This window comes from Myotis lucifugus, unplaced genomic scaffold (assembly GCF_000147115.1).
Source record: "Myotis lucifugus unplaced genomic scaffold, Myoluc2.0 scaffold_158, whole genome shotgun sequence".
NCBI lineage: Eukaryota > Metazoa > Chordata > Mammalia > Chiroptera > Vespertilionidae > Myotis > Myotis lucifugus.
This window is the reverse complement of record NW_005871206.1, coordinates 731,608-757,956: the sequence shown is the minus strand read 5'-3', so window position 1 is coordinate 757,956 and position 26,349 is coordinate 731,608.

Genomic DNA, 26,349 nt, shown 5'->3' with positions numbered 1-26,349 from the left:
TATCTTTTCTTTGTACACCGGCTGGCAGTTTAGAATGAGTTTTCACATGATGACTGCTGAGAAGCCAGAAGGAGAGCAGCCAGTACAGGTTGCATGACTGCTGTGTACGAGATCTATAGTAAAGGATGCACAGATGTCTCGTTTGACCCACACAAATCTGGGTGGAAGTACCTTTACGACTCCCATTTGAAAGATGTGGAAACTGAGGAACAGAGTTTCACAGGTTGCCCTGATTCACATGCCTTTGAGAGGGAGATTCCAGATTTGAACTCGGGTCTCTTTCCCCGTAGAACACTGTCACTTATCTGTAATATCCTTACATCCTCAGCAGCTTCCAAAGTAGAGCTTATTTGCTTTCTTTGTCATTTGGGAAAGCTAAGACTCAGAAAGGTCCCGCAGGCCACACACAGGTAAGACGCCTAGGACTCGGATCCAGTTTTCTGACAAGTATGAGGCTCGTTTCATTCCACCACAGCTGTTCTGACATATTACAAGACACCTTGGCACAGACAGAGCAGAGAAGCCGCCAACTCTGCCTCTGTGAATGCATGTACACGCACTCATATACGCACACATATACTCTCATACACAGAAAGGAACATGCTACATTGAACATCCAGAAGAAAGGAAACTACCAGTAAAACTGATTGCGAGACTCCAAAATTCTTTGGAATCCTTTTGAAATCATAGGGTAGCAGGGCCATTCCCGAAAATGAAGTAAAGCTGGTGGCAGGAAATGTGGAGCTCTTGTCCAATGTACTTATTTCATTCTCCTGAAATGCAGTGCTTTCCATGTAGGTCAGCAGCTTGCACAGCTAGCTGCAGGCGGAAGAAGAGGAAGCCGTGCGTGGGCCAGCCCCTCTGAGAGTGCCAGGATCCCAGCGATAAGCTTGGCACGCAGAGGCCCCCTGGCCATGCTCTTGGTGGGGGAGCCAGGCACAGGGACAATGACCAGTGGCCACAGAACCCCCAGATGTCACTCTCCAGGGCAGAGAGGACAGTCCATTCTGTGCTGTAGTCTCCCTCTTGGGGAAGCCAGTGTCTCATATCCTATCAGTCCACACACAGGACTTCGCTGAGAGACAGAAGCATTGTAAAGTCTCTTGAGTAAGATAGATGTGCAAGAAAGAAGTGGAAGAAAACCTTTGTCATTGTAAAGAGCCCTGATTTTGTTCTCAGAGAGACCTGGATTGAAATCCCATCGTATTCCTCCTAATAGTGTGTGCACTTAGAACCTCCGGCAAACAAGTTTACCTTCCCTAGCTACAGAGACTTTTCTATAAAATTGAGATACTATTTCAGAACACTGCAAAATTAAAAAAAAATATATTGAGACCAGACAAATAATAGGGACTTAAAACATTCTTATTTGTGATTAATTCATGATAACTCTGCCAAGTAAATATTACTGTGCCCATTTTAGAGATGAGGATCAATACCAAGATATTGTCCACTTTAAAACTCGACATCCAGGAAGCATCCTAAGGTCCATACGTGTGCATGCTCATGGGAGATGGTGTTGGTGGCAAAGCCATTGGAGGCAAAAGAAAGAAGTCAGTAAACATCGGAAAGAAAAAGCACAAAACATACTGTGAGTGGTCTATAGAGCCAATATTGGCCAGATGCAGGGCTAATAAAGAAGAGTCATTATGGCATTACTAGAGGCCCGATGCACAAAGATTCGTGCAAGAATGGGCCTTCCTTCCCCTGGCTGCTGGCACTGCCTTCACTCCAGCCAGAGCCGCCTTTCCACCTTTCCAAGCTGCCAGAGGCCCTGAGCAGCTGGGGTGGTATGGAATGCCTGCGTTGTCGCCATGGCGACGACACAAGCATCCCGCCCCGCCCCCAGTCGCTCAGCGCCTGTGTATGCAAATTAACCCACCATCTTTGTTGGGTTAATTTGCATACTCACTCCTAATTGGCTGGTGGGGTCATGAATGTACGGTCAATTTGCACCTTTCTCTTTTATTAGTGTAGATAATTAATAGTTATTTCTCAAAATGATTTAAGACCAAATCTCAGTGTGAGAGAGAGACAGGCCCAGTCCTTGGGGATGGAGAGGTGGGAAAGAGAGAGCAGAACAAATATTCATTGGGCATTTACTATGTCAATCACTACACTAAGCACTTTAGTTTCATTGTCATATTTGATTCCATAGTAATTCTATAAGAGTAATGAGACTACTAGTTGCTCCTCTCATTATTCGTATTCCCTCTGCAGCTATTGCCAAGTTCTGCCACAACTCATTCATCCCTCTCTTAAAAGGAAATGGCTTGCCTTCACTTTTTCTTCTTCCTCCATCCCATGAACTGAAATGTGGATATGGTATTTGATTATGTGAACCAGCTTTGATTATGTGAACAAAGACCACACCCTCAGGCAGAGGGTTTCCACCAAGAGTGATTTTTGTCTTCCTAGAAGGCACAGGCAGTGTCCAGAGACAGTCTGAGTTGTCACAACTGGGGAGAGGATGCCACTGACACCTAGTAAGTAGAGACCAGGGATGCTGCTAAACACCCTATAAATCATGAGACCATCTCCCCACCCTCAGCCTGCCTCCTCTATCACAGTGTATCTATTTTGTGTGCAAATGGCATCTTCCCGTTCAAAGATGCTCTCTGCAGTCAGCTATCTATCTGATTGTCTGCCTCATCTTTCCCTTCATATCGAGGAGCTCTCATTATGCAGGATTAACATACAATGCCCAGCCTGACAGCGATGTGTGTCACTGCCTTTAGACAGACAATGCCAGCCCACAGCTTCCTTTCCACCTCCTGTAACTTATATGCGATCCCAGGAAGTGGGATGATTCATGTTGACCAGGGTAGGATCCTCCCACTCCATGGCTATGACCATGGGAGTCTTGAAGAAACATAAAACCTACAGAATCACAGAACCCTTCACTGGCCTCGTGACGCCAACCTTCATCACAGAGCACAGTGTGGGGGGTCTAGAAATGATATTACATGAGTCAGTTCTCACAGGGTGTCTGTAGCTTCAGTACCATACAAAGCGATGTCTTTCATAATCCTTTCCTCACAAAGCCCTGGCTCTGTCTTGAACAACCCACCTCTTAAAATAGGCGGGGGGGTATTATCCAGAGCACAGAAAGGAGCCAGTCTATACATGTGTCTCTTTTCAATCAGGGGTTTCATCCAGTGATCTGATCTCCACTCGGGCTCTCAGTATCTTGTGATATGTGACACCTTCCATGAGCAATGAACATTCCCCAGATGGGTAAGTCACCCACCACCTCAGCCCCAAAATATCTCTTAGATTTGCATGGGCTCTTCCCAAGCCCCAAACACTAACATTACACACATTCTAAGAATCTGAATCAGACTATTTAATTCAACCACAATAGGAATCATCTAAATGCTCTAAAATCAAATAGGAAATCAGGATGCCACAGGATTTCAATTTAAGGAGGCCAAAGCCACATTCTAAGGGAGCCAAAGAAGAAATGAGTGCAAACAAGGTGTAGAGAATTGTGGGGTGTGAAATCCCCTGCCAGGACTGTATTGCTGTCAATCTCTTTCTTAAAGTCCACCAAGATTTTTTTTATATATTTAGGTGTTCCTATCTTGGGTGCATATATTTATGAGAGCTATATCTTTTTTTAAAATTTTGTTTTATTGCTTAAAGTATTACAAAGATATATCTTCTTATTGGATTGATTCCTTTAGTATTATGTAGTGACCTTCTTTGTCCCTTTTATGGCCTTTGCTTTGAAGTCTATTTGGTTAGATACAATTATTGCTACCCCAGCTTTTTTTGTTTGTTTTTATGGATTTTTTTTCATCCCTTCACTTTCAGACTGTGTGTATCTTTTGTTCTGAGTGGGTCTCTTGTAGACAGCATATATACAGGTCAGGGTTTCTTATCCATTCAGCTACTCTATGTCTTTTGATTGATGCATTTAATCCATTTATTTTAAGGTTATTATTGATCGGTACTTATTTATCGCCATTTTATTCTTTATACTTGTGTTCCCCTCTCTCTCTATTTCTTCTTCTTCTTAAAGCAGGCCCTTTAAAATTTCTTATAATACTGATTTGGTATAATGAACTCCTTCAGGTTTTTTTTGTTTTGTTTTGTTTTGTTTTGTTTTGGTCTGGGAAGCTCTTTTTTCACCTTCAATTTTAAATGATAGCCTTGATCGATAGAGTAGTCTTGGTCATAGGTCCTTGCTTTTCATCACTTTGAATAATTAATGCCAATCCCTTCTGGCCTGAAGTGTTTCTGTTGAGAAATCAATTGGCAGCCTATGGGAGCTCCCTTGTGAGGTAGGTATTCTTGTGATCCCCATTTGTAATGATACTGGTGAGAAGATAAATTTAGTGGGTGGTTACTAGGTACCATTGGCATAAACCAGATTCAGTCACTGTGCTGTCGGGGACACTTAGAGAAGGGGAGTGTCCTATGTTCCACACAGTGTCTGCTTTTCTGGGCCACTCTCACCTTGGGTCTCAGCTGGCCGACTCTCAGGTCACCACCTGAACTCCAGAAATTGCTTCCTCTTTACATGACACTTATAACTCCTGGTGGGAAACAGGCAGAGGTAGTAGTAGTACATATGCAATGGGTCACCTTCTTACTTCCATGCCCTTTATTCTACATTCCAGTAACACACCATCTGTATGGGACTATTAGGCTTTGCTGAAGGTTTGGGGAAATAGCCATTGTTAACAATTATATGTGAACATTAGCTATGGTTTTATCTGAAAGTCCTTCATCACCCAGTCATGAGAAATTTCTCATTGGTTACTTTTCTCCACTGGTTCAAGGCTCCACGGTGCATTCTCTGGCCTCTTTCTTCTGCTCTTATCTCTGTACCACACTGGGACAACCCACATGGATACTTGTAAAACCTACAGGCTATTTCAGCTTACCATAGCACAAGCAGTTCCCAATAACATTATAGAGATGCAGAGTAGATGAGTGGTCCCAGGGAAGAGTTCATGGAGAATGGGAGTTGGAAGACCCAAAGCTTGAAAACTATCCAAGAGGTATTCATGAATCCTGATGCTATAGGGTATCACTCATTTTTCCCAACTGAGGTAAAAGTATTAAAGTGACTGAATCACTGAAAAATGAGAAAACTTCTTGGGGAGAGAGGACTCCATGAAGTCTATCTAGACCGTCAGAATCCACAGAGAATGAAAAGTCAGCCTGTTCATTTATCTTTATTTCAAGATGCATTTCTTTCATGAGGATGTTTGCACTGCTTTCTCAAGATCTCCCAGGCCTGTTAGTAAATAAAATTGTTGGGTTTTATCTCTCAGAAATCATTTTGTAAATGAGAAAAATTCAAACAATGGCCTGGATATAATTTAATCTTCCTCCTTTGGTTAAACCTAGAAAAATACTATCATTTAGTGAGATAAAATCAATTTAATAAGTTAGCAATAATGAGGCATAATTTGAAATCAAGTCTGTTTTATTCAAAATTTCACTTCTACTCTTTTCCCTAAGTAATTCTGACTCTCAAGGATATGTCATAAAATACTGTACCTACTCTGGCATGTATATATATAAAAGGCTAATATGCTAAGTGTCCGTCCAACCATCCGGCTGGTTGCTATGATGTGCACTGACCACCAGGGGGCAGACGCTCAATGCAGGAGCTGCCGAGATGCGCACTAGCCATTTACAAAGAAATGGCACCGTGGACCTGGTGCTGACAAAGCAACACACGGACAAAGCAACATTCAGCTTCCCCCAAGTGGGACACAGGCCCCGCCACCACCCCGGAATGACAACCCATCAAATCACAGCCAGTGCTGCCAAGACCCCAAGGTGCAAAATGTGGCTCACAGCCCAGCCCATAAAAGGTCGCTGTGGGCACCAGGTAATGACATCATGTAGCAACGCCTGGCTTCCTCTCCCTAGTGACTAGCCTTCTTGGAGTTTCTTCAGCCCAGGAACACAACTTGCTTTATAGCCAGGTGCAAACATTTTACATTTTAACCAAATGTCTGTGAAGCATTTTCCCGTGCCTCATCTCATTTGATCCTCACATAAGTACTGGAGTATGTAGATAGGAGACTCAGTAGAATCCTATTTTTTTTTCATTAGCCAGAAAACAGAGATTTAGAAAGTTTAGAAACTTGACCAGACTGAAAAGAAGTAAGAAATGGTGGACCTTGAAAATGACTTCAGGTTTTCTCACTGTGCAGAATATAGTCAAACACTGCTGCAGTTAAATATTTTACCTTTTGTTCTCCCTGCGTGATCTACAATAATAATCGCATTGTGTTGATATTTACTGTGGTGTTGTTGACAATTACCTGAAAGAGAAGTTGGGGTGCTTCACTGGGCTGGAAAAAGTTTAGCTAAATCAGAAAAAGGTCTAATTAAGCAAGTTTATTCTATATCTATAAAAGGCTAAGTTGACTCGCACATGCATGATATATATAAAGTTCTTGCTGGCACCAATCACATGCATGTGTTTTGATCTGTCATTTTCAATTGTGAATTTGGTTGACACTTCTATTATAGAGAAAGGGTGAATAGAGATATTAAAATATTTCTTCTAATTAATTTCCTTTCAATGTGCACGAATTCGTGCACTGGGCCACTAGCCTGTAATATCTTCATATTATTGGCCCAGAAATAACACTGTAGGAGAAAGGTTTGTTGAACTAACTGCTATTAGAAGTTAGAAAAAAATATTTGACCAGTTTAGGGCATATTCAAACCATTGCATATTTGTGTTTTAAACTCCTATGATTTTGTGTTGGTTGACTTCTGGCAAAATGAAACATTTTGTTCTAAGACTGAAGATGTGTATGGGTATACACGCACATGCATGTACATTTGTGCACCTTAAAGAGCATCTTAGGCATCACACTATTATTTTCTGATAGATACAGATTAGTTGGAAGCACATAGTATCAATTTCTAAGCATTAAGATCAGGAAGCAGAATCAGAGCTCAGGCATTTCGAACAGCAGCTCTGCACCCAGCCTTTGTGTTTTCTGGAAAACCTCTCTGCCTAAGTGCATACAAATCAGTTTTTAATGTTGAATCATTAATATAATTTATCAAGTGTTGGATGATAGACCCGTGGAGAATAATTAGTAATTAGTGTTGGTGTTGTGGTTTGCTGATTCAATTCCTATCCACATTACAAAGTTGTTACCACTTCGATGACAAGGCTGACAAAATATTAAACTGTGTCTTTCTAAGGCTAATTGTTTATTTTTAACAACTCCTTGAAAATGATAATGACTGCCCAGCCGTTGTGGCTCAGTGGTTGAGTGTCCACCTAAGAACCAGGAAGTCACGGTTTAATTCCCAATCAGGGCACATGGCCAGGTTGTGGGCTCAATTCCCAGTGTGGGGCAAGCAGGAGGCAGCTGATCAATGATTCTCCCTCATCATTAATGCTACTCTTTCTCTCTCCCTCTCCCTTCTCCTCGGAAATCAATAAAAAAATATTTTTAAAAAGGAAAATGATAATGACTAACACTTATTGAGTATGTATTATGTGTCAGGACTATACAAGGTACTTTATATAAATTGTCCCATCCCATAACAAATATAGGTTAGCTCATATTTGTCCCATTTTAATGAGAGGACAAAAGCATAGGTGTAGACCTCCTGCTTAACCGCTAACTTGATGAGTTGAGAATTTTAAGGAGGGTTTTTATATTTCAGGTGATTTAGGTTAAGAACAGAGAATCAATACACATCCAAAGGTACACTCTCATGATGTTCTGAGTGGCAGAAGTAACTGAATTAACCTTCATGGAAATTGTGTTAATCTCACTGTTTTAATGAATGTTTAGATTTAGTGGAAATGTTTGTGAAGAGTATCCCTACCGATTATCCAAATGAGTTCCTGGTGAGAAATGTAAACACCATGCATCTACCCAGGAACACCCCAATTTTTCTCAACCCCAGACATTTTCCTCTGGGTTCCAAGCATGGGCATCTACCTTTCTATTTCACATCTCCACTTGGATGCCTAATTGGTGCATCAATTTTAATATAAAATATTTAAATAAAATAAAACTTTCATTTCCCTTTGAAACTGGTTCTATCCTTTCTCCTCTCTCTCTCTCTCTCTCTCTCAAACATGCAATACCACAACTTAGTTACTCAATCCAGAAACTTTCAGTTATCCTTAATTCCTCTCTCTTCTTCACACTTCCACATCCAATTGAATGTCATGTAGGTCCTCATCTTAGAATTATTACAAAACTATCCATTTGTCTTCCTATCTTTCCAAAACAATGTCATCCTTCTGATAAACTATGCAACAGTTGCCTACCTGGACTCCCTCATTCCCTCCGGCTCTCATCCATTCCATTTAGCCCACAACAGCCAAGGGGATCCTCTACAAATGTGAATCAAAGATTCTGGTTCAAGATAGAGGATTGAACATGTTCATTTACTTCTTTGCATTTCTAAGTCCCCTTTGCAATAAAAATTAGGGGGAGGGGGGACTCATTTGCCTCCATAAAAACAAAGAACATGGGATAGAGTCTTCAATAATAGGATTTTCAACCCATATCTGTGGACGAAAGTAGACGGAGGCATATTGGCTGGTGTAGCAAATTAGAAGAGAAAGCTAAACATTGGCAGAACTCCACACAGATTCCTGACTCAAAACGCCAGGCATATGCAGGTGGTGGGTATGGTCATAAAGAGAGTTGTGAAAATCTGTACACAGAAGTTAACTCCCCCATTCTCTTCTCTACTCCTATGTCCACTGTGAAAATAGCTTTTATCTGCCGTGGGGGGAATAAAGTTAGTTTTTATTTAAAAATTTTAAATAAAATGTAAAATATTAGTCAATCAGTCAGGGTGTACCCCTTATAAGTTGGTATATATGGGTCCCTCCAACTAATAGCAGGACCTCGGCCTATTAAGCCTGACATGAAGCCTATTAATGAACAAGTTCCACTCCCAGCTTTAGAACCACTTAACTCAAGATGCACCAGAAATGTGTACCACAAATAAGGTAAAAACACAGATATGTCCCATAGAGAGAAAACAAACACTGGATAGACTGCCCACTTGGGACCAGAAGGTGAAACAGGAAAGAAGCAGGAGCCTTTGATTAGCTGTAATTTAGAACCAGCATAAGAGGTCAGGTATAGAAACGAAGGTATTCGCCAACAAGGTCACAGCCATTGTGGAGAACTTAGAGGAGTTGGTGAAAAAGCCAAGCAAAGCACAGACAGCATGGGGGGTAATGGGAAGTGTGCACTTTAGTTTTAGACCAGAGTTTTAATCACATCGCTCCCTCTTACTCGCTCTGTGACCTTGGACAAGCTACTTACCTTAATCATCATGAGCCTCAGTTTCTTTACCTCTAAAACAGTGAAAATAATTCAAATTTAAGAGGTGTTATGAAGATTAAATGAGGTAAATATCATAGAGAACCCAATATGATAACTGACCCCAGACATTCCTTAATAAATGTTCCTATTCCTTCCTTTTTCTCCCTTTTTATAAAAGATGGCTAGGGCCTGGCCGGCATGGCTCAGTGGTTGAGTGGCAACCTATGAACCAGAAGGCCATGGTTTGATTCCTGGTCAGGGCACATGCCCAGAGGGGCATGCAGGAGGCAACTGATCAATGATTCTCTCTCATCACTGATGTTTCTATCTCTCTCTCTCTCTCCCTTTCCCTTCCTCTCTGAAATTAATAAAAATATATTTAAAATAAAAAGATGGCTAGGTTATTGTTAAATAACAAACTAGTGAAAATATGTCCTGCACACCAAATACACCCAAACTATGAATCAAGGTGGGCACAAAAGACCTGTGCCCAGATATTGCCAAGCAGGTTAAAAGAGGGGGGTTATAAATCAGTTCGAGATGATCTGAAGTTAGGTGATCTGAAGTCAAAGGAGGGAACTTAAAACCAGTAGAGATCAGAGACCAGGGCCTACAGGGGTAGGAGAATTGCTGGAAAGAAGCGAATCATATCCTGAGGCCACACACCTGAGACTAATACCAAGCACACAGGATTTTAGGAGGAAATTGGTGCTCCTTGCAAACCACATAGCAGAGTTAGCCCAAACTTGCCTTAGATGGATCTAGTACACATCATGGAAATGATTGAGAAGAGGAAGAAGGGGAGAGCTGGGGGCCATGGGATCTTAAAAATTAAGAGTTTCGCCTGGCTGGTGAGCATTAACCTATGAACCAGGAGGTCACGATTTGATTCCCGGTCAGGGCACATGCCCGGGGTTGCGGGCTCAATCCCCAATAGTGGGTGTGCAGGAGGCAGCCGACTGATGATATTTTCTCATCATTGATGTTTATATCTCTCTCTCCCTCTCCCTTTCTCTCTGAAATAATTTTTTTTAAAATAAGGGTTTCATCATGGACAGGCCTCTGGATGAAGTACTTGGCAGAGAATGAGAGGCATCTATAGAGACTACAAGAGCCAAGGGATGGGAATGGGGGGAGTAGGGGTCTGAGTCAACAATACCATTGGGCCAAACTTGCATGGATCTCAGAGTCATCAGCAGAGGATGCTCAGAGAATGCACAGTGATGGGTCTAGGCGAGTGCACTCCCATGGAGCAGCAGCTGGGTAGGTATTATCATGAAAATGATCAGATAACTTATAGGGGAAAAAGAGCTACAAGTCATATTCACACCCAACTGTGATGTGAGAAAATGTATCCCCTTGCTCCATTGACATTATTATCATCATGACCTCGGATGAACTACAACGGGAAAGTGTGTCCTTGAGAGACGTTTGGGCTTCTGTTAAGGGCAACAGCCTTTGAAGAGGCTGAGGACATAGGATTTGTGTGAACCAAGAAAGGAAGATTAAAAAGAGCACTGTGGGAAAGTCCAAGCTCACATGTCAATCAAACAACAGGAAAAAGAGGTTATGCTCAGTTTTCAAATGTCTCCTCGAAGATGGCAGGAGAATGGGGTTCAGAGGAGATGAAAGGAAGAGAGAGGCCTCCTGGTAGGCTGCTGGGACACTGGGTGTACTGTATTCCTGAGGGCCGGAGAGGAATTCTGATCTCACTGGGAAGGGTCAAGTGTGGTCTGGGCTGGTTAGTGGTGATACAGGCCCCAGCCAGGTTCTGACCATCTTTCTAAAACTGTGTTCTTACCTCAGGCTTCACATTCTTAGGGAAACCATTGCTGATCCCACAATCTGGATAAGTTCCTATCCCAGGAGAACATATGAGCTTCAAGGGAGGTCTCTGGATCACTTAGGCAGAGCATTTAATTCTTTTTCCTCAGGGGGGCACTGATCAGAGTCTGGACCCCCCAAATGAAACAATTGTCTCTGTAGACACAAAACTGTTCCCCTTTGATGACTGAAAAAAAGATAACTACACAGATTTTCCACAAAAGATAGCAGAGATGGGAGGCCTGTAATCACCTCTTCCCTAAGGTGGAATATTTTGATCGTTAAATAATGCTGTCTGGGATATTTTTAAATTTCTCAGTTAAAATGCTTTCTTCAGTTAGCTGTGCCATTCTGGAAGGACATGGCGGTGAGGTCACAAATAAGAAAGACAGACAAGTCTTCTCTGGGATTCATCAAGCGTCGAGAAGGAGTCGGCTCTAATAGGAGGCGAATATCCTGTCACTAAGTAGGTCTTGGCCCCTTCATAATTAAGGATATTAAGCAGAGTTGATGATCCAGGAACGTGTCTGGGGCTAGAGCGGTAGTTGTTTGTATGACTCAGTACATCAAACATGTCTTAGCTGGGCCCATCCAAAAGAAGAAAGGAAATACACACACATACACATGCACATGCACACACACCACACACACATTGCCCTCTCAAGAGGCCACCCACAGGCAGTGATGAATTTCCAAGACCCAAACTAACTGCCTTGGAATTCAATTAAAATGCTCTTTATTGCTCAAAGCTCGGCATGTGTGAATTGGGCGTCACTGCTTCCCAGAGTTGTTGAGAGGAAGATATTCCCAAGGACCAAGGGTGACCAGCCAAGTCTGGAAAAGGTACAGGCTGGACATGAAAATAAAAGCAGTGTTATTCAGAAGTGGTTGCGTCTCAGTCAGACTGGGATGCTCCTGAGAACGTTGGAAATATCCAAGATCTTTCGAGATGCTGGGCACTGGGATGTAGAAAGGACATCCAAGTGATAGAAAAGAGATTTCATAGAAAAATTGAAAGGTAGGAAAACTATTCACAAAAATAGTAATAGACACTAATTATTGACTTCAAACATTTAAAAGGCTCGTGATAGTTGGAAGCCGAGTTATATAGCTGAGGTTCAAGTCATGGACATCCTGGACACAGAAGATTAAGGTTAAGAGATAGCTTCAGCCTTGGGCAAAAGTGAAGAGTCAAAACATAGGAAAACAGCCAGGAGTTGTTCTTGGAGCTCACAGAAATGTGAAACCAAAAATTAAATCCAAATGATGAGGTCAGTGCCCATAGCAAAGGGGGTCGTACAGTATATTTGTAGGGTGGCTGTAAACCCCATTTCCCAGGGACAGTCGCATCTTATCCCTATTGTTGCAACTCAGTGTAGTATTTGTTTTGGAGTTTTTATTTTTAACCGAGTGTTATTGTCAATATTTGCATTAAAATAAGTTGGGGTGGATGTGAAGAACTATACTTCATACGTCCAGCTTCTGTGAAGTTCACATTTATAAATATAATGTGATGTATGGGCACCAAACATAGTCTCAACCGGTGATTATGTCTGAAAGATAATCAATAATAACCCATCTCTCCTCTCCCAATTTTTTTTTCATTTCCCCAAAAGGAGATCCTGAGAACATGATTCACATGCATGTAGCTTGTTTTGGATTGGAAGGAAAACACAAGTAGAGGAGTAGGAATGTGAAATAAGACTGGGAAAGAAGCAAATAGAGGTGCAGAACCAAGCGAGCTACCTCTGAGCAAATGACGCTTATTCAAGCTAGGCAAATCCCAGGAGTCAGTGTAAGAGGCTGGCCCCCTGATTTTCCCACGTATGGTGTGAGATAGCAGAAATGTATAGACTTTGATTAGTCATCGGTTGAGGACTTCTTCCAAGGAGCATTAATTCCCTAACTCTTATGCACTGCACTGCAGACATTAAACCAAGCTTTGGCTATTTAAAAACAAAACCAAAAAAAAACCCAAAAAACTTAAAGATGTACAGGTGAGTGCTGCTGTACATCAAAGTGATAAAGGCAAAGGGTTATAGATTGGATGCTAACAGCATTTCATGTAGTCCTGCTCTTGCACTGCTCATATCCAAATGATACTCATCATCTGTATCTTATAACACTTGCTCTCGATTCTCCCTATCTTGAACCAGAACTAGCAGAAGTTAGTCTAGGTTGTTTGCCTGGACTGAGATGACTGAACTCCTGGTTATACCTTGGATGTGGCTGTTGTAGTGTATAGGCATGGTATCCCCTGGACATGGACGCCAATCGGTATCCCAGTGAATCCCTCAACTTTCAGGTATTACCCTCCCTGGCTCCCTTATGTAGTAACAACCCAATGTCCTTATGATAATCAGGGTCAGTTATCTCTGGCAGGATAGTAGCTCATTATTTGCTTGTTGGTCTATTGAGGAACCCAAAACAACCAAATGAGAGCTGTGATTTTAGGATTGGCGAATTGCTTCCTGTGGCCCTTGTAGTAGCACCCACTCCATGGAAACTAGAAGCTTTAGGCTAGTGGCATCAGGGAACACAAATTACCCAAATGCGTGAGTAGGAGTGATGGTGAGAGGAGCCACTTCTACTGAGACCCTTTGCTTTAGCAACATAACATGACCTTTGGTTCAACATATATATGACATCTCAAAGGACAATACCCAAGTCTGATGCCTTTAGGAAAAAGTTCCAGTATTTTATCAGGCCAGTAGCTTCTGAGTCATACAGATTATGACAGGCTTAATGAGTCCCTGTGTGGGTCTTGATCAAAGTCAGAGTCCAAGTTTGACCTGAGATCGTCAAACTTGAGTGGCCCTTGGCTCTGTCTGCATTTGGCCTATACCAGCTGAGAAATTTTTTTAAAAGGATTGTAAAAACAAAAACAAAGATGAACATGTGACAGAGACCATATGTGCCCCAAAGTTTAAAATATTTACTTTCTAGCTCTTTACACACACACACACACACACACACACATTGCCAGCCCCTAAACTGGACCATTGATCGCTAATTTTGGTTTAAGAAAAAGGCAGCAAAATACTCATTTCTACTAAATAAAATTTCATTTGGAACCCAATTCAATTATAAAACAAAGAGGTAGAAACTGCTTTTGTGGAAGGGATAAAAGATTTTAAGTGGTTGGCTTAGAACCCGGTTCCCTCAGCTTCCCTCTCATTCCCCTAAAGCCCAAGTCCCTCTGTAGACCTTTGGGCTCAACAGAACACGGTTGAACACATTGAATTTAGAAGTGCTAACTCATCCAGTGTTCATATTCTCATATTGTTTTTCATATTGGCCAAGGCTGCTAAAGAACTCTCTGGCCTCCGAAGAGATGAATTTTGTTCAGTAGTATACAGTCCAGTAATTATTAACATGTCCCCAGGGCATGACAACCAGAGAGCTCCAACAAAGTCACAGAGCTGTGAGCAAAGCAATTCGATCTTTGCCCTCGCCCCCTGCCCCACAAAAGCTTCTACTAGCTTCCTAAACGTGTCCACTTCACCCCTAAAATCGGCCTTCCTGATGCTGAAACTAACCCCCAGGTGGGAATGTGAACCCCTTGTCAGAGGCAGGGTTGGCTTTGGGCTAGTCTTTTTAGTTTGAGGAGGTTTCTTTTTGAATATGAGAAATACGGTTGTGCTTATGCTTTCCTGAAGAATGTGAAAACACAGGAATGAAGTCAAATGGGCAATTCTTCCTGGACTGTGTTAACGTTTCATTCCTTGCCAAAACCAGAGACAAACAGCAATTCCCCGTTTAGCTGGGACCCTCCTTTTTCATTCTCAGGGGACACGTTGTGTAACCTTGGAGAGTTATACAAAGGCTTGGTTCACCGTCTTTCTGGCATATTGTTTATAGAATGTGCCTCCGAGGTAATGGCCTATATCTCAAAGCCATCATATGCCCAATGAGCCAAAGCCTCTTCTTTCCTGAAATCCAGAAGGGAATGGGGTGGAACTGGTCCTTCCTTCCCAAGACTATGCCACATCCTGGAGGTTCTAAAGCTCTCCCAAGATTCCTTAAATTCCCAAGGGACTTGCCTTTTCATGGCTCCCCCTGGCTCTGATATCCTACCTCTATTAAACTCCCATTCGTCTACTCTACTCCAGGGCGTTGTCAAAAACAATAAGGCAATAAGCTTGCAAATAGTGCAGCCAAACATGGATTTCTCCTTTCAATTCGCAGTATTTGCTGTATGTGTTTTGAGGCTCTGTGGTTGTGTGCATACATATTTAGGACTTTTATATTTTCATTACCTTGTTGTTTTTTTATTTCTGATAATACTTCTTGTTCTGAATTATTTTTATATTCATATAGTTATTTCACTCTTTTTTGTTAATGTCTGCATGGTATATCTTTCTCCCACCTCTATATTTTCAACAATTGACATCATTATGCTTAAATTGGGGCCTCATAGACAGCAATGACTTGTTTGTTGTCCATTCTGACAATCTCTGTATTTTAATTGGTATGTTTAGAAAAATCACATCTAATAGGATATCCATGTGGTCGGAATTAAATCTACTATCTTGCTGGTTCTTTTCTATTTAGTTTATCTGGTTTATTTTTCTTTCTGCTTCCCTGTTTTTATGGCTTATCTTGGGTCTATTGAGTTTTGTAATGATTTGATTTTATCTCCTCTTGGCTTATTATTTCTACCTTTTCACTTAAATTTTTTTTGTGGTTACTCTAGGGTTTACAGTATACCACTTGCATTAGAGTTTACAAAAATGTCAGTTTATGTGTAGCTTAAAGTATATAGACTATTCTATATTCTTTCCTTTCATTTTTGCTCTATTGATGTCATAATTTAACTTTTACATTTGCTATAAACATACTACATTGCTTCTATTTTTGGTTTAGATAGTTAACTTGAGAGCAATTAAATCTTAGAAAAAATAAATTTCATTTTCACTTCATTTATTTTATTTTCAGAGCTCTTCATTTCTTTGTGTTGATCCAAGTTTCTGTCTCATATCGTATTTCTTCTGTCTGCAGAAAAATTTCCTGAACATTTTTTTTGTAGAGTAAGTCTGTTGGCAATGAATTCTCTGTTTTTGTTTGTCTGTTTAAGTCTTTGTATCTATTTGAAGTCATGGTTCTGACAAGTAGTCTGTTGTAATGTTTATCTTTTTTTAAATCTTTATATAATGTGTGTATTTGCCTTTGGCTATCTTCAAGATTTTCTCTTTGTTCGGTGGATTGAATATGATATGAAAACCTACGTGTGTGTGTGTGTGTATGTGTATGTGTGTGTGTGTGTGTGTGTGTTTAGTACTTATCCTGTTTGGGTAATTCTGAGCTTCTTGGGCTTTTGGTTTGGTGTCTGTTATTCATTTTTCAGTGTTATAATTAGAAATGCTGGGTTTGATGTTGCTGTGTTCACTCTCAGTGCACCACAGGCTTAAAGACTTCAAATTCCCCTAGTGATACTTTATTTAGGGTGTGAGCTAGTTTGCAAAAGGGTTTATCTCATTGTCTGCTCTCCCATTCGTTTTGCACCATGCCTCAGAAAAGATCTCCTCTCCTGTGTTCCTCTTCTATCCTTCTCCCAGCAGAATTCCATTATCACTTGTCACTTGACACTGGTTAACCTGGTGAGGGATGTTCTCCGTATTTCTGAAGCCTCAGTCTTTGACACCATACCCCAGGGTCTCAGAGCTGTGACTTCCTCCTCCTCCAGCTGGAGCCTGTACCCTATATGATTCCTGCTTTTGCTTCCGCCGTAGTTTTCTTTCTTTCCCTTCCCCATCGCCGTGGATTTTCACCGGTGTCCTAATGGCCATGACCTTTGTTGTCCTTCATCCCACAGAGTTAGGCTTTTGCTCAGCAGTGAGGGAGGAGAGAAGGGTCTCCATAGAGTGTAGTGACCCTCCATCATTGGCTGCTCTTCCCTGCCCCCACCTCTGTACGTGAAGGAACACTTTCTCAGGACTCTCTTCCATCTTTTCTATGAGCACCAAGTAGAATTCATGGAAAGAAACCCTGAAGAAAATGCAGCATCCCCCAGTTTCTGCAGCTCTACAGGGGTCCAACTGCATCTTCCCTAGGTAAGTCGGCACTAGCATCCATCCAGCACTGCTGACCTATGTCTCCCGTTACAATTTGGACCAGTTGGTGGTCCAGAAATGTCAGTGCTTCTGTAGTGTCAAGAAAAGTCATGGATGTATCTGGCTTTTTTATGGTTAAGAGTGATTTTTTAAATATATTTTATTGATATTTTACAGAGAGGAAGGGAGAGAGAGAGAGAGTTAGAAACATTGATGAGAGAGAAACATCGATCAGCTGCCTCCTGCACACCTCCCACTGGGGATGTGCCCGCAACCAAGGTACATGCCCTTGACCGGAATCGAACCTGGGACCTTTCTGTCCGCAGGCTGACGCTCTATCCACTGAGCTAAACCGGTTTCGGCTAAGAGTGATTTTTCTTTCAGCTCTCTAAATCCTCCAGTAAATACCTGAAGTCAAGTACTTTTCATGTCTACCTATAAATTAATTCTTTGAGGTTTAAGATAGTTCCCCCATGTTACAGTTACAGAAATGGGGGCAGAATAGACCCGTGTATTGGTAGGCTGGTGTGGGGTGGGGGCGTGTAAGGAAGCAGAGGGCAGAGCAGAGGCAGGGTGGAAACTTCCAGTGTGTTGTGCCCAATTCTTCGCTGTAGGTCCACTTAGCTGAGGAGAAAGGATGAGGCTGAGGGTGATAGTGATGGTGATGTGTAATGATAATGATATCAAATAAGCTATTGAGGTATTAAATTATGTCTTATTTTCTGCATTCTTAAATTCTCTACCACAGTTTTGCTTTTTCCCTTTTTGGGCAATGGTATTCAGTGCCTTAAGGACAGAATGCCAATTTTTAAATCATCATATTTGGGGCCTTTGAATTTTGTAAGCCAGGGACAAAGATAAGGGAAAGATTTGGAGTAAGCAAAACCAATTTTGTCTATTCCTGAAATGAGATCAAATTGGCCTGGGCTGGGGGAAGGAAGCTGACTCAGAAGCGGGAGCAGGAGAACTGAGATGCAGGTATTCAGAGAAATGGGCCCTGTCCCTCGCTTCACTCCGTCAAGCTTTCCGCCTGGCCTAGAGGCGGACAGAAACTCCAAGTGTCTTTGTGATTTCAACACTGAGACAGCTGGTTCCTCCCTCCTGGGTGGGGTCTGGAAAAGCAGCGGGGGCCTTATGGTACCCTCCCTCCCCACATCTGAGCAAGGCCCAGGAGAAGTAGAATAGGAATGGCACAACGCCTCTAGACCCATTGGGTTGAGGCAGATTCCCAGGGTTCCCATACACCCCGTGGGAACCTGGAAGCAGTGTAACAGTTTCCTATGCTCCCTAGGGAACCACAGAGCAAGGCTCTTAGACGCATCCAGTGCATTTCCCTGGTTGAGAGCAATTCAGGACAGCAGCTCAGTTCCTCCCGAGTCCCCAAGGGTGGCAAGGAAGCAGATGACATAGAGGACTTGAAGCGGTCTTTGAAATGACATAGCAGTGACCTGCTTCGACTCAGGACTGAAGGCCAGTCCCAATTATATCCTTCTAGGTCAGTGGTTCTCAACCTTCCTAATGCCACCACCCTTTAATACAGTTCCTCATGTTGTGCTGACCCCCAACCATAAAATTATTTTTGTTGCTACTTCATAACTGTAATTTTTCTACTGTTATGAATCGTAATGTAAATATCTGATCTGCAGGATGTATTTAGGCGACCCCTGTGAAAGGGTCGTTTGACCCCCAGGTTGAGAACGGCTGTTCTAGGTGGATACCAGTGTAGACAGTTAATGACCTAGGATTAATAAGGTATCCCTTAAACACTGTTCAAAGGCACCACACAAGTCCCTAGAAGGAAGATGCACCCTGAAGAAAAGGAAGTTGGATAGCAACTGAATCGACTTGATTTCTTGTCTGTCAAGTGGTGGACTATGTACTCTTGTGAGAAATTGAACCATATAAAAATAAGTAAGTTACAGTTCTTGCCAAGTGGTTCTTTCCATCAAAATTCCTACCTGTTAAATTTTCAATAGCATTTTTATTGCACTTCAACTATATTTCAGGTGTTTAGCTAAGCACGTTATAGCTATATTCTCCTATTTAATCCTCTCAACAAGTCTGTAGGGTAGATCCTATTATCATGTGCATTTCAAAGATGAAAAGACTGTGGCTTAGTGAAATGAAATGAGTTGCCCAAGATTTCATAGCTAGTAAGTGGCAGGGATGGAACTCAACATAGGTCTTTACAAGCACAGAGCCCATACTTTTAACCACTAGAACTTAATAACTACACAGTGCTAGAGGTAGGCTTTCTTTTCTTTCTGCAGTCTAGGCAGGGGTCCTCAAACTACGGCCCACGGGCCACATGCAAATACAAATATTGTATTTGTTCCCGTTTTGTTTTTTTACTTCAAAATAAGATATGTGCAGTGTGCATAGGAATTTGTTCATAGTTTTTTTTTAAACTATAGTCCGGCCCTCCAACGGTCTGAGGGACAGTGAACTGGCCCCCCGTTTAAAAAGTTTGAGGACTCCTGGTCTAGAATATAAAAATGTGTTTCCCAAGATACTGTATTTCCTTCCATATCTCTGGTTTGCTTGGAAACAAAATTATCACTTCAAATAATATCCTTTTGGATAAAACTAGTGAGTTATATCCCTGGCCGGGTAGCTCAGGTGCTTAGAGCAACATCCTGATACACCAAGGTTGCAGGTTGTGTGTTTCAGGGAACATAAAAGAAGCAACAAAATGAGTAGAACAACAAATCAATGTTTCTCTCTTTCTCCCTCCCTTCCTTTCTCTCTCGGAAATCAACATATAAAATTTTTAAAAATTATTGAGTTATAAACAAATGCCTTACAGGAATTTAAAATACTATATTAATTGAGTATCATAGCTAAAACAGAAATTTAGATCATATAGCTCTCTAAACCAGTAGCATCAGCAGCATCTGGAGATGGATAGAAATGCAAATATCCTGACCTACTCAGTCACAAGCTCTAGAAATGAAAGCCTTCAATCTCTGTGTCAACAAGCTCTCCAACTGATTCCGGTGAACAATAAACTTTGAGAACCACGTTTCTAGCTCAGTGTTGTGCATACAACATTGGAGACCTACTGTGCATCAGAATCATTATATGTCAAGGAATAAACTTGGAAAGATTGGTAGGGGCCAGATCAAGTTAAAGGATTTGAGCATTAACCTGTACCTACGGTTGAGGTAGAGGGTAGGGCTTTAAGCAGAGAAAGGCATAATCTTGAATGTCATTTAATTATTCATTAAGTGTACTTATCTGTTCATTCATCCACCAAATATTGATTGAGCAGTTGTAAGGCTCTAAGTAATGAATCTGAGATATCACTCTATCTAGGTTTGGGTGGACAGTAATAACCACATGGGAGGCTAATAAAAAGGCTGTTATAGCCCTAACTGGTTTGCTCAGTGGATAGAGCATCGGCCTGCTGGTCAAGAGCACATTCCTGGGTTGCAGGCTTGATCCCCAGTAGGGGGCGTGCAGGGGGCAGCCAATCAATGATTCTCTGTCATCATTGATGTTTCTATTTCTTTCTCTCTCTCTCTCTCTCTCTCTCTCTCTCTCTCTCTCTCTCTCTCTCATTTCCTCTCTGAAATCAATAAAAATATATTTTTTAAAAAGGTTATTATAATAGGTCCGTGGGAGATGACATGAGCCTGAAGGACATGGCAGTGGGGGAATGAGCTGACTCAGAGATTCTTGGAACACTACATGCATTTTTATAAAACTCCATTGGTACCCAAATTTGTATCAGAAGATGGAATGGGACTAAAACGACTCCTAAATCACCAATTTAGACAAATGGAAAGAGTATGGTGGCACCATTAGCTAGATTGGAAATACAGAAGGAGAAGCACATGCGATGGTGGGGTGACCAAATACAGGACTACGTGGTATGGGAGTTTCACCACCCAATAGCAATGGCATCATCTGTGATGGGGCCGCATAGTGACTTGAGTCAGGGCAGAAGGTAAATTAAATCCACTGAAAATATTTTTAATGCCTAGAAATAATTACGTCTACATTAAACTGAAATCCTGACTGTAGCTTCTACTTACTGGTCTTATTTTGACTAGCATCTCAGAACAAATTTAGTTTGGAGATTTCCCTTCGCTGAATTCCCAAAGAAATGTGTGTAACGTGTTTATATATCTAATCCTGTTGACTTCCACGATCATTTGTCTTCATTTCTGAGAGTGCAATTTGGCAATGATTCTTTACACCCTAATTGTTCCCATTTCCATTTAGTTCTTGACAGTCCTAATGATTAAAAAGCAAACATTTGCATGTATCAATAAAGCTCGCAGCTCAGAAACTCTAGAGCCCCCTTTTTTGAGTCATCACCCCCTTCTGTAGCCATTTTGTAAACATGTCATTTTATCAGGCTTAAAATTTAAAAACAAACACACAAGCAAAACCTTTATGCTGGCCCTCATTGAACTGTAGGCTATTTCTTCATCCTTTGGCTCGCTAACATACATTTCTCTTAGGTTTCTATTCATACCCAAAGGCCTGTGTCTTACTGACTCAAGAATATCATGACCACAAAACTTTCTTACAAAACAGCACAGAGTGGACCCCAAGGCATCAATTATCCTCCTATCCCTCACATCATTTTTACTGTCCTCGTCCTCTCTCAGCAAGAGTGAAATCAACAGTTAAAGGTCTGCCCTTCACTTTGTCCCAGATGTATGGATTGTTCTTAAGTTTAAAAGGCAATTTTTGCTATCTCATTGCTTTGGGAAGGCTATTGATATTATTCAATAGCATACACATCGGAAAATCACCTGATTCCTAGTGCTTTTTCTTCCCTTTAAAACCAATATTCTTCTCTAATATTAATATTGCTACATTTTCATCATGGAAGAGAATTTGCAAAAGAAAAGAAAGTATAAAGGAAAATATCAAGAAAAAGCAAAATATCAAAATATCCCCCCTTTTCTCCCCCGACCCCACACACACAGAAGTAGCTAGTACATTTTAGTACATTTTCTTCCTGAATTTCTTCTGTGCATGTATTTTTACAGTTATGACCAGATAACTTTTTATTTTCTACTATTTTTTTTACCTTACATGACTCCCAGATCATCTCACTTGCTTCAGCCAACAATTTACTTTTTAAAAAATCCTCACCTGAGGACATGTTTAGGGAAAGGAAGGGAGAGAGAGAAACATTCATGAGTTGCCTTCTGAAAGCTCCCCAACTGGGGATCATACCTGCAACCCAGGCATATGCCCTGACTGGGAATTGAACTCAGAACAATGTCCTACCGATTGAGCCACTCAGGCTGGGCAACACTTACATTTTAAATGAGGACCACACCAGCTTGCTTCCTTGTAACCACCTCCAAATAAGAAATACATTTTCTTTTTAGTAAATAGTTAATCACATTATGATTATATTTTCATTACTCTAGGAATAGGTTTTTACATATAAAAAAACAGACTGAATTGCTTGACTAATGTATTTACATCTCCAGCTTGAGATTTTCTCCTATTACAGTGTTATAGGTACACACACACACACACACACACACACACACACACACACACACCATCATGCATTTTTGTCCTGCTGTTTTTAAGCTGACTCCAACCAGTTGCCTTATCCTATATAATAAAAGGCTAATATGCAAATTGTCCCCTGGACCGGGAATTTGACATGGAGTCAACCAGGAGTTCGACCTGGAGGTGGGGCTGGCTGGCCAACTACCCACAGCCCCTCCCCCCAGCCAGCCCCACTCCTGATCTCCCCCCACACACCCTGATTGGTGGCAGGGCCGGCCGGCCAATAGCCTGCAGCCCCTCCTCCCTGCCGGCCTGCCCCAATCAGCCCCGAAACCCACTCGTGCACGAAAGTTCCAAAAGCCTTATCACATAAGCAGATTAATTTTAATAGGGCATATTGGCACATATTGTTATTATGCAAATACATTTTAAATCACCACTTTAGAAGGCAACAATCTAATTTTCTTCTCCCTACCCTTCTTTTTAATTTTCTCCCTGCTGGAAACAAATGAGCTAATATTGAATATATGAAGGAATCAGAAAGAATAGGAAACTAGAACCAGGCCTTTTAAACCTTCCAATTAGAAGAACCAAACTATGGGACCAAAAATAAGCCAATAATACAATTAACATAAAGTAGCTAAAGACTTAACAGTGATGGGAGAGCTGTAAGTTATATCCCACAGAAAAGCTGCTATTTATTCCTTAAGGCTTGTCAAAGTTAGTGAATTAGGGATGCCAGTTGAACACTGCTGGGATTCAGATTCCTTATTATTTAAATATATATATTTGTATTTAATGCAAGTACATATATAATAAAAATGCCTCTATCCAGCAATAAAATATCCTGCTATGGAAAGTACTCAAACAGGGGCTATGCCATGTGGTTGGGAATGCCCTGGAGGGGAAGCAAATACTCTGTGAAGATTATTCAAGCCTGCCTGGTGTGGCTCAGTTGGTTGAGTGTCATCCCATGCACCAGGAAATCACAGGTTCGATTCCTGGTCAGGGCACAGGGACTGTGGACTTGATCCCCAGTAGCAGGCGTGCCAGAGACAGCTGATCAATGTTTCTCTTCATGGATGTTTCTCTCTCTCTTTCTCTCCCTTCCTCTCTCTGAAATCAATGAAAACATATTTTAAAAAAATAGCTTGAAAAAAAAAAGATTACTCAAGGCCACAAAGGTCTCTGAAATTTCTTCCAACCCTAAGATGTGTAAATCACACATCTGTGAGCAAACAACCGTCTGTGCCAGTTTTTATCTTATCATGCCATCAGCCAACTGACCCTAGTGCTGCCAGCCCCTGCACCATTAAACTTCTACATCATGGACCTGCAAACTAGAGCTTACATGTCGAATCTTGCCGACCACATCTTTTGGTACAGCCATCAGCTAAGAATGGTTTTTCCATTTTCAGATAATCAGAGGAAAACCAAAAGAAGAAGACCATGTTGTGGCATGTGAAAAGTATATGAAATTTAATGCCCAGTGCTCTTAAGTAAAGTTTCATTGGAACACAGCCTAGCTCACTTGTTTATGTGTTGCTTATGGCTGCTCTTGTGTTACAACAGAAAAGTCAGATAGTTGTGACGGATACTTGATAGTCTGCAAAGCTGAAAATATTTATTATCTAGGCCTTCACAGAAAATGTTTGCTGCCCCCTTCTTTAGAATGTAAACTTCTGAGAGCAAGGGCTGTGGTCTTTACTGTTTATCTCTGTAGCCCCAATAGTTGGCACAAAATGGTTTCCATGTTGTAATTGTTGAATGAATAAATGAATGAAGGATCTGCTTATAAATAATTTCTTCTTCTAGAGACCAACAGATATCTCCATCCTTTCTCCACTCCCACCCCCCCACCCCCAAATAGAGGTATATTCTATGTGAATAAGAGACTCAACTAGGACTAATAATGAGGCATAATGTAATTTCATGACATAATGTTTATCTTCTGCTCTGATTGGTCATAACTGACCAGTCATTAACAATTTTGGAAACCACCCTTGGATAAACTACAGGTTTGTCCTTAAAAACTTACGACTTATCCAGACTTTGCTAAATTCCCCAAATACCTTGAGAAACTGTCTTTTCTTGTCTTACTTAGTTGGCAAATTTAATGCTCCCTGGAGGAATAATTGTGGGGAATTATTCTCTCCTGTCAACACAGAGAAAAAGCCAGCTCAGCAATTCAATGGCATTTGCTGCAGGTTAGATGAATGTCAACACCTTGCTCCTCCTTCCACACGAAGAGAACACTAATACACTAAACACACACACGCATGCACGCGCGCACAACACCTCCCCACCATTTCATCAGCAACATTTTGGAAACCCATTTGAGAATGTTAACGTGGGTGAAAGATGCCCATGCTGATTCTCATTCCCTCATCCCACTTTTAAAACGATTAGCGCCCAGCACTGATGAACCAGCTGCCACTTCTCTTAGCAGAACGTTCTCAAGTCGCCTCCCTGATCTGAAGCTGTCAGGAGAAAGGCTGCAGACTTGCATTTCCCTCCTACAGCTCTGTGCCCTAATCAGAGCAATAAATAAGGTTCCCTCCAGGGAGAAGTAGGCAGGGGGAAAAAAAATCTCTTCTGATCCAATAAGTCCCACAGTGTCGCTGTAAGACTGAAATTCCAATTCACGTAGGACAGAGGGAGAACCTGGGCACACAGACAGAAGAGGACCCAGAATCAGCCAGTGGGGAGAGGAGGGAGGGGGGCCTTTCTGCTCCCAATCACAAGGCCAGAGCAGAGAGTAGATGGGATGCTCTCATGACTAGAATTACAAAAATCTCAAAAATCATTTAGGTCACAATTTAGCTTTTGGAACAGGCCCACATTTGTATTGATGTGTTTGTTTCAAATTCAACATATTTTTATTTTGAAGAAGAAAATGTGGCTAATAAATTTATTCTACAGTTATTATATGATTATTATGGGTAATGTTACCCATGGAGAATAGTACAAAGAAAAAAGTTCCTATGTCACCGTGTCTTCCACCAAGAGGCAGCCATCATTATTAGGGGAATATTATATCAGGTATCATTTTTATATATAAATAAGTAGATTTAGCCTAGCTGGTTTGGCTCAGTGGATAGAGCTTCGGCCTGCGGTCTCAAGGGTCCCGAGTTTGATTCCTGTCGAGGGCATGTACCTGGGTTGCGGGCACATCCCCAGTAGGCGGAGTGCAGGAGGCGGCTGAATCGATGTTTCTCTCTCATTGATGTTTCTAACTCGCTATCCCTCTCCCTCTCCCTTCCTCTCTGTAAAAAATCAATAAAATATATTTTAAAAATAAATAAATAGATTTGAAACCTTAAACATAGGAACAGGCAGTGATAGTTTTGCATAAAAGCCTTCACTTTAATTAGACTTTAATTGAAAGGGGTAAAGTGCAAAGCAATCTTATTTTTTATTTTCTTAAAATAGCTTTCTAGCCCTAACCGGTTTGGCTCAGTGGATAGAGCATCGGCCTGCGGACTGAAGGGTCCCAGGTTCGATTCCGGTCAAGAGCATGTACCTTGGTTGCGGGCATATCCCCAGTGGGGGGTGTGCAGGAGGCAGCTGATTGATGTTTCTCTCTCATCGATGTTTCTAACTCTCTATCCCTCTCCCTTCCTCTCTGTAAAAAAAAACCAATAAAATATATTTTTTTTAAAAAAATAGCTTTCTAAGGCTGATTAAAGATA